Genomic DNA, 9,639 nt, shown 5'->3' with positions numbered 1-9,639 from the left:
AAAAAAAAAAAAAGCAAAGTCTATTGTAGTTTGGCCAGGTATGGTGGCTGAGGGCTGTAATCCTAGCACTCTGGGAGGCTGAGGTGAGAGATCGCTTGAGGTCAGGAGTTCCAGACCAGCCTGAACAAGAGTGAGACCCAGTCTCTACTAAAAATAGAAAAGATTAGCCGGACGACTGAAAATATTAATAGAAAAAAAATAGCCGGGCATGTTGGTACGTGCCTGTAGTCCCAGCTACTCAAGAGACTGAGGCAGGAGGATTGCTTGAGCCCAGGAATTTGAGGATGCTGTGAGGTAAGCTGATGCCATGGCACTCTAGCCTCGGCAACAGAGCAAGACTCTTTCTCAAAAAAAGATTATGTTGTAATTCCATAAAAATTTTAACATTGAGTTTTTTATATTTATAGAAAATACCATTGAAAGTTTGATAGGGAGTTGATTCAATCTATAGAACACATTGGATTATATGGCAGTTTAAAAGTACTTATTCTTCCAATCTATAACCATGGGAAATTTTTACATTTATTTGTGTCTTTTTCAATTTCTCTCCTCAATGTCTTATATTCTTTCAGTGCAAAGCCTTTTCATCGTGGTAAAATTTGTTGCTAAAAAATATTTTGATATTGTACATGAGATTGCTTTTTTATTTGTTTTTATTGTATGGATTCACTGATATTTATATGTTAATTTAATATTTTGCTCATCTGCACTATATCTGAGTGCATGTTTTAGTTTAAACAATTTTTTCATGTACTATTTAGTTTTCTGTATATAAGATCATGTAATCTAAAAACAGTGACAATTTTCCTTCTTTCTTTTTTGGACATTTTTTTTGTTTTGTTTTGTTTTCTTTCCTAATAGTTTTTCCTAGGATTTCCAATACTGTGTTAAAATAGAGGCATCGAAAATGGGTATAATATAAACTTGGATTGTTGTCTGTGCATTTGAAGGAGCAGACACCTCTTCTAGTTTTTATAAGCCAGTTTCATCTGGTAAAGATCTTCTTTTGGGGGTACCAGGCTTATGGGATCTCCTCTGGCTTTGCAGATCAGAGCGGTCGTAACTGGGTCACAAGTCTGCTGCTGGGTATGCAGTTAGGTCTGCCTTTAGTGTGGGCCTGTTACCAGGGTCTTCGGTAGGTGTGAATTCTGTCTTATTCATAAACAGGCTGAATTGCCTTCATGACTTTGATCTGTAGGGCAGGGACTTGCTGTTGGGTCTGCAAAGGGCGGGCCTGATATCAGGTGTATGGATGAGTGTAGCTCCCACTGAGAAGTTTTCTCCATTTCACTGCATAGGTCCTTGGGTGGGCAGAACTGGGCAATAACTGTGTCTCAGAGGGCTAGAACTGGGTCACAGTACTGCTTCAGAGACCCCAGTGAGTACCAAATTGTGTAGGCTTGTCTCCATGACCACAAATGGGCATCTCTCCCCATGTCTCTTCATAGGCAAGACTACCACCGGATCATGGCTGGGAGAAGTTGGAGATGCCTACATGGTCCCTTCAGAATTCTCAGTGGGACCAAGTTGACTGGACCATTTCCTGGTCTGTAGCCAAGAACCAGTCCTCAAGTTTGTCACCTGAATTAGGGCCTGTCTTCTTAAACTTACCTTCCTTGTTCTATGGCTTTAGCAGCTTTGGAATCCTCCTCCCTGGATCCCAAAGCTCTCAGAAAAGCACTTTTTTTTTAGGTGGGATCTCACTATGTCACCCAGGCTAGTTTCAAACTGCTAGACTGGGGTGATCTTACCTCAGCCTCTCAGTAGCTAAGAGTACTAGCATGAGCGACTGTGCTGGGCTGTCGTAAAGGCACTTTTTTCTGTGTATGGCTGCAAAATGTTTGTTGCTGTGGGGATATAAAGCAGGGGACTTCATATTCCACGATCTTGCTAATTTCACATTCTCTATGTATTTTCACTTTCTGTTTTGTTGTATATTAAATTTTTTGTAATTTTAGATTCAGATATTCAGAACAATATACTAGAATTTCACATCATGCAAGAAGTAAATTAGATAATTAGTAGGCATCCCATATTTACTACAAGATTCACTTGAAAGTTTAAGTTTACTGTAGGCAAAAAGGAATCATTAGAATAGTGATGCACTTTCTTTAATTTCTCAGTTGCTTGTGGCTCCCTCTGGTATTTTTCCTAAGTGTATAAGTGAGCTCTCTGCTGTATAATAATGTTTAGTCCTGGGGATCAATAATCTTTTCCTACTTCGAGAGTTGTTATTTCTTATTGACAAACTTTATGCCCTAAATCTAGTAGTTACAAAAGGTATAGCTAGAGAATATAGGTGAGTCAAAAGAAAATTTGAACTACCGTGTTTGCCACCTTTCCATCTTACCTGTTTGTGAAGACTTTCCTAACTGAAACCTATGCCATTCTCTTTTCTAAACTTCTATTGTAATTATAGTTCAGCTTTAGAAAGGCAACCATTTACATGTTCTCCAATTATCTCATCTGCAGTGTGTCTTCTAACTGGATAAAACAAGTAAGAATCAGATTTTATATTTCAAAATATATCCAACTTTGATTAACGACTCAATAATTGTTGGTATATAAAGTCAAGGAAGTAGACTTTCATAAAAGATTGTAAAACATACACATACAGGGTTCAATAATCAAGTATGGATGTACACAGAAAAGATCAATTTATATTGTCTGAAAAATAGTTAAAGATGAAATTCCTTTTTATCCTTTCCATTTATTCTTGGCAGATAATGCCACACAGTTATTTTTCTTTCACATTTTCATGGGTGCATCATTCTTTAAAGCAATTGGTAATCAGCCTCTCAAAATAATGACGTAAATAAGAATTTATAGTCAGAGTGCAAATCCCACAAGCTTTCTCTCAACTAGTCTCCTTAGATTTAAGAAAACAAAACTTATGATAATTTATAAAGCAAAACAATGGGAAGACAATCGTTTGGGTAAATTGATTCCTCTATTGTAGGAGAACATACTGTGGAAGTAAAAATAGCATGGACTCTGGGTTCCAATTCTGATTTGCCACTTACTCACTGTGACATCCTCAACAAGTTCTCTACACTTGTTTTATTCCTTATCTATAAAATGGGGAAAGTATACATTTTGTAGGGTTTTTAGAAAGATTGAAGGAGAAAATGCACATAAAGCACCTAGCACATGGCAGTTACTTAAAATTAGTTCCTTGTTTTTCCCTCATTTGACACTCTTCTTTCCCTTCTCTTCTTCTTTTCTAAGTCAAATTGAAAAAAAGTACAGCTCTCATTTTTTACCCACTAGTTTTCATTCTATCTCCCTGTATTTTTTCATCACTCTCTAAGTCTACCTTGTTCTTTTCCTCCCTATCTTTTAAACTCTCTTCCAAGCTGTTGGCAACTCCTATAAGGAATGATTTTTAACTAACCTTACTGATTTCATTTACTCTATTCAATAAAACCTCTTGCCCAAAGAGCAAAGTAACCTGCAGAAAATATAAGCCAAACTGGAAGAAGTATACTCCATAAGTGGGTTAAGTTCTGGATCAAGGCAATACTCCTTATTTACTCTTCCCATGTATAATCCATAACTCCTCCCCATGGGCCTCTATATCAACCCCGAGATAATTATACTCCTGCCTCAAAATAAAATGAAACCGTCTACCTTTGTACTCTAAACATTCCAGTTGTATTAAGTTGGATGAATGTATCATGTTTTGTCTCGAATCACTTCATATATATTTAACCATCTCACAGTAACCCAAGTTGAAAAACTCACTTTGGTTTCTCATAAATGAATATGGAAGTGCTGAGGAAAGCAAAAAGAACTATATTCTCATTAATGAACATGTTGTCTCAGGTTTTCTTGATATGTTTTATCAAGAGAAGCTAGTAGACAAGAAGATGAAATATCGAGACCTATAGGAAAAATTTTTGACTTTACATTTTTTCTCTATTGGGCTTCAGCTGTCACTTTGCTGGGAGTGGAGGTGGATGCCATCAGAGCACAAAAATGAGCATAACCTTCTTAACAATGTGCCTCTCTTCATTTTGAGATTTCTGATGTGTCCACTACAAATAAACTTTTGACCCTCCAGTGCACCTTTGATAGTATAGGGCTCTATTCCTCAAATAGCAAGTATGTTATCCAAGTTGAGAGATACAATTGAGGAATTAACATGGAAACCATGTTTCCTCAATAAATAAGAAACTGATAATTAAGCCTCCAGAGCCCATGAAAAGACATCAAAGTGGTATTACTCAGCAATCTAAAGAGAGAACTTTGACTCAAGGTATAAATGAAACTAATTATGTAAATATATTTATAAATATTTATACAATTACATACTTATACGTAAGCACTTACATAGACTGAGAAAAAAATGTAAGAACATTAAATCAAAAAGACTCACTCAAGGATAAAAAGAATTTTCTGTGATCTTCTTGAAGAAATTGATAACTCATTCTTTAGGGGGGATCCCTCAAAATGCAGCCATTCGAAACCATATTCTGTAATTTGTGTACAAGCAACACGTAGCCTCTTCCCCTGCCCCAATTCACTAGTTGCCAAGAGAGCAATCTTAAAGTAGATGGCAACTTAAAGGTATCTGTGCAATAGCAATTTATGTTCCTCAAGTAGAAGATTCAGTCTGAATCCCCAATTGACAAAATAGGTACATTCTATATTATGATTTTACAACAAGTTAAAGTTCTGATTTTGTCACCAGAATTATTGCTACCCCTTCAGAGGACTCTATTTTAAGCACAAAATAAGAACTGGGCGTATCTATAGTGAAACTGGTATGTAAATAGTATTATACAGATTCAAGATGGCCTCTTCTAAAACATACTGAACAAGCCTTTCACTAACTACAGTTTGAATGTGGCCTTTGTTGGCAGAAAAACTTACAACATCTGAAGGTTACTGGTAATCTCCACCACCACCCTTACTTATGTTTTCTTATGAATTGAGTTTAAAGATCTTGCCCTGAGAGAGGCTTTCAGTTTTGATACCTTTTAAAAGAAAACAGCATCAGGAATTGTGCTCATTCAGTTAGCAGGGACTTTTAGAGATTATTCCAACCGGGAGGAAAGAGTGAATCATTATTTCTAACCAAACGAACTTGGTTAGGAACTCTCAGCTGCACATTTTCTTTTTCCCCAAGGGCATACCTAGTATGCCTCAAAGAACCCAGGACAGTCAATAACCATAGTGGTCACAATTATAAATTGCTGTTGTGCATGATTATTGACCAGCTGCCTTCCTGTAGATCACTGGACCCAGACAATGGAGGGATCAAAGGAACTAATATGTTGTACTGGCAAAAACAGCAAGCACCTTCCTTTTCCAGTGACCATAATGTGCTCAGTAAATGTTCATTGTAGGACCAGTAGGGTCAATATAGTTAATAGAGTAATAATAAAGAAAACCGACTCAGGCTAGGACACTGAAAGCTACCCCAGACTACACACTCCACATTTAACACTCATTCTGCCAATAACAGATGCCATGGAAATACTTCTTACAGCTGGAAAGATGGGAATCCTTTTTAAAAAGTTAAATATGATTAGTAATGATAAAGGATGCTTTTTCTATGTAAACCAAAGCCTAGATATTTTGTTATATGATATTTCCTACATGAAGAACAAAAGAAAACAAAATGTGTTGGAGAATTCGTACTCCCTACTAAAAATGGGAACTTAACAGAAAAGAGAGTTGGTTCATATGCTGAATTTAGCCATTCCTTTGCCTAAGGAGTCTGGAGAGTAACGTTTGATCCCCAAGAAGTGCTGTGCAAGAGACCACTTACTGGAACACAAATTTCTTGCTACTAGTTCTAGGAGAGATCTTATCCTTACACTTCTATTTGGTCACCATATTAGGTAAGAAAAAAGTAAGCTGGGGGTGGGGGAAGAAAAGAGAGGAGAAAAAAAAGAGGTAGAAACAGACTGATCATAGGAGAGAACAAGAAATAGAAAAGAAGGCACGTGACTCGTTTGCCAAACTTTGGCTCTATGGTCCCATGAGCGAAAATGCATACTTAGTGATATGGTATGACAGGAAAAGGGAAAAGAGGGGTAAGCTGAGAGAGTTCAGGCCATGGTGTTAATGTCTTTCCTGTGCAAAGATAGTCTCTTAAAGACAAAGGTCTGCCTCTTGTAACATAATGTCATAGTCCAGATGAGATAGTTTCCTTGGTGGGAAGTTAGTGAGAAGTTCAACATGTTCATTCAGATATCCTTTACACTGGACATGCTTCAGCAAAGCTAGCAGTTTAGCTTGCTCTGGATGAACATCTTCACTTTTTTGATCTGGAGACCACAACATCAGCTGTGCTTTCGGTGCATTTACATCTATCCCTTCCACTATATTGCATCTGATTTTTCAGGTGACATCTCTAGTATATCTGAATCCACAGCTGATAATGCTTGGTGGTTTGTGGCTGTTCCAGGTTCAGTTCTGGCAGGGGGTTGAGTTACTCGCCTTCTGTTCTCTTTTCTGTGCCCCAAATCTTTATGCGGAGACTTTCTGGACTTGTCAAGGTTTTCTACGTTATCTTCTTCATTGGAGCCACAAACCGATGTGAATTCCTCACTGCCAGAAAAAAGATGAGATTCAGATTCTTCATCAGAGTGGCTACCCTGCTTTGTCTGTGTTAAATCAAAATGTGTCTCTTGCAAGGAGCTTCTGATGGAAACTTCTAGCTGTCTGTCTTCACTTGCATCTATAAGACTGTCTGAATGGGCACACTTTTGGGGAGACTGCTAGAAAGTCCATCCAGTTACCCATGTTCATCTAGAAATCCTGTCACTTGGTCCAAGAAAGCACATATATCTAATTGGTGCCACTCTACTCGCTTCTGACCTGTCCGTGTGTCCAATATGGAAACGGGAAATCCCCTAGTTTATAAAACTGTATGTATTACATCTCTGGCCTTCACTGTCATGATAAACCTATCCTAGCTGATTTTCAATGGTTGTTTTGTCTTGTCTGGGTGAGTAGTCGTGGAAATAGTCTTAAATTTACCATGTATCAATATTTATTGATGAATCTATATTATCTTGGTGTGAGAGAAGCACTTTTGTGATTTGAATGTAATTTTTGAAAAGCTTGACAACTATTTTATTCTTTAAAAAAAAATTTAATTGGGAAAACCCATAACATAAAATTTACCATCTTAAGTTTATTTGAATGTACATTTCAGGAGTAATAAGTATATTTACATTGTTATGCACAAGATCTCTAGAAATTTACATCTTGCAAAACTAAAACTCAATACCTATTAAGTAACAACTGTCCATTTTACCCTCTCTCCTGCCCTTGAAAAACTTCATTCTACTTTGTGTTTCTTTTTTTTTTTTTTTATTTCAGCATATTATGGGGGTACAGATGTTTAGGTTATACTTTGTGTTTCTATGAGTTTGACTACTTAAGATACTTCATATTAAATGTAATCATACACTATCTAACATTGTTACTGGCTTATTTCAGTTAACATAATAGTTTGAAGGTTTGCTTTTATCATAGAATGTGCCAAGATTTTCCTTTTTTTATTTTTTCCGTGGTTTTTTTCAGACACAAGACAGGTTCTCATTCTCATGCCTGAGGTAGAGTGCAGTGTGTCATCATAGCTCACTGCAACTTCAAACACCTGGGCTCACGTGGTTTTCCTTCCTCAGCCTCGTCAGTATCTGGAACAATAGGTGCACATGACTATGTTTAGCTAGTTTTTCTATTTTTTTGTAAAGACTGGGTCTCCCTATGTTGCTCAGGCTGGCCTTGAACTCCTGGCCTCAAACAATTCTGCCAAAGGCTACGATTACAGGCATGAGCCACTGCACCTGGCCTAAGATTTTCTTTTTGGATGCTGAGTAATATTCTATTGTCTATCTACCATATTTTTTTAATGAGTTCATCAATTGAAGGCTATCTGAGTTGCTTATGCCTCTTGGCTTTTGTGAATAATGCTGAAATGAACATGGGTGCACACATACCACTTAACAGATTCTGCATTGCATACTTTGGATAGATACCCAGAAGGGGGATTTCTGTATCATATGCTAATTTTTATTTTTAATTTTTTAAGGAACCCTTAAACATTTTTTCAAAGTGTCTGCATTATTTTTCAACGCGAATATTTCAAAAGGGTTCCAATTTCTATACACCTTTGACAAGGTTTTTATATTGCCCATTCTGAGTGTAAGGTGATATTTCAATGTGATTTTGCTTTCCATTTCTCTAAAAATTATTAATTGTGAGTTTCCTTTCAAATGCTTGTTGGCCATCTGTGTATCTTCTTTGGAAAACTATCAGTTAAATTCTTTGTCCATTTTTTGATCAAGTTATTAACTTTTTATTGTTGAATTTTTGGAGTTGTTTATATTAATTTATTCTGAATATTAACTCCTGTCATGTATATAATTTACAAATACTTTTATCCATTTAGTATGTGGCATGGTCTCGCCACTAAATATTTCCTTCGATGTATAGAAATTCTGAAATTTGATTAAGTCCCACTGTTCTCTTCTTTGTTGCTCTTACATTTGATATGATATCGAAGAAAACAATGTCACTATTAATGTCATGATCTTTTTTCCTATATATTCTTCTAAGGGTTTTATTAGTTATATTTCTTATGTGCATTTAATCTATTTAAAGTAATTTTATATCATAAGGGATTGATCCAACTTTATTTTTTGTGTAGATAATCCAGTTTTTGACACCATTTGTTGAAGAGACTCTCCTTTCCCCATTTGTGTGGTCTTGGCCAGCTTGGGGAAAATCATTTGATCATATAAACAAGGATTTATTTCTGGCCTCTCTATTCTTTTCCTTGATCTACTTATCTGTCTTAGTGCCAGTATCACATAGCTTTTATTTTTCTAGCTTTGTAATATGTTTTGAAATCAGGAAGTGTATTGTCTCTTTGTTCTTCTTTCGAAAGGGTATTTGGCTAGTCATAGTTGCTAAACAAATGTTAGGATTCTTTTTTATATTTTTGCAAAAAATGTACCAATGGGATTTTGATACATATAACATTGAATTGTCCATCACTGTGGGTCGTATTGACATCTTAATAATATCAAATCATCTGATTCTTGGACTAGAATATGTTCAAGAGTGTTTAATTTCCATAACTTTTTGGATTTGTCAGTTTTTCTTCTGCTTTTTATTTCTGGTTTTATTTCATTGGGGTCAGAAAAAATACACTGTATGATTTCAGTCATCTCAAATTTGATTGGACTTATTATGTGTCCTAACGGAAGGCACCAGGTGTAATTGAAAATATTGTACATTTTTCTGCTCTCCACTGCAGAGTTCTGTACGTGTCTGTTGGGTCTAACTTATGTATAATAATGTTCAGGTTTTCTATTTTCTTACTGATCTTCTGTCTGACTTTTCTGTTCATTATTGAAAGTGGAGTCTTAAACAGTTGACCATGTTGCTGTGTATTTCTTGCTTCATTTCTGTGGATATTTGTTTCATATATTTGGAATCCCTGATGTTGTATATACATGTAACGTACATATTATACAACATAAATTACATAACATATATAACCTATATGTCTTTATATAGAAGTTCAACATGTTCATTCAGATATCCTTTACACTGGACATGCTTCAGCAAAGCTAGCAGTTTAGCTTGCTCTGGATGAACATCTTCACTTTT

General features: G+C 36.1%; 1 pseudogene; it reads right to left on the bottom strand.

The window, feature by feature from the left end:
- Nucleotides 1–6,072: 6,072 nt before the first annotated feature.
- LOC105805114 overlaps nt 6,073–9,639 on the bottom strand; it is an 8,970-nt pseudogene continuing 5,403 nt past the window's right edge.

This window comes from Propithecus coquereli, unplaced genomic scaffold, assembly GCF_000956105.1.
Source record: "Propithecus coquereli isolate 6110/MARCELLA unplaced genomic scaffold, Pcoq_1.0 Scaffold125, whole genome shotgun sequence".
Classification (NCBI taxonomy): Eukaryota; Metazoa; Chordata; class Mammalia; order Primates; family Indriidae; genus Propithecus; species Propithecus coquereli.
Note: the sequence above shows the minus strand (reverse complement) of the source record. Positions and strands in the feature narration are given on the sequence as shown.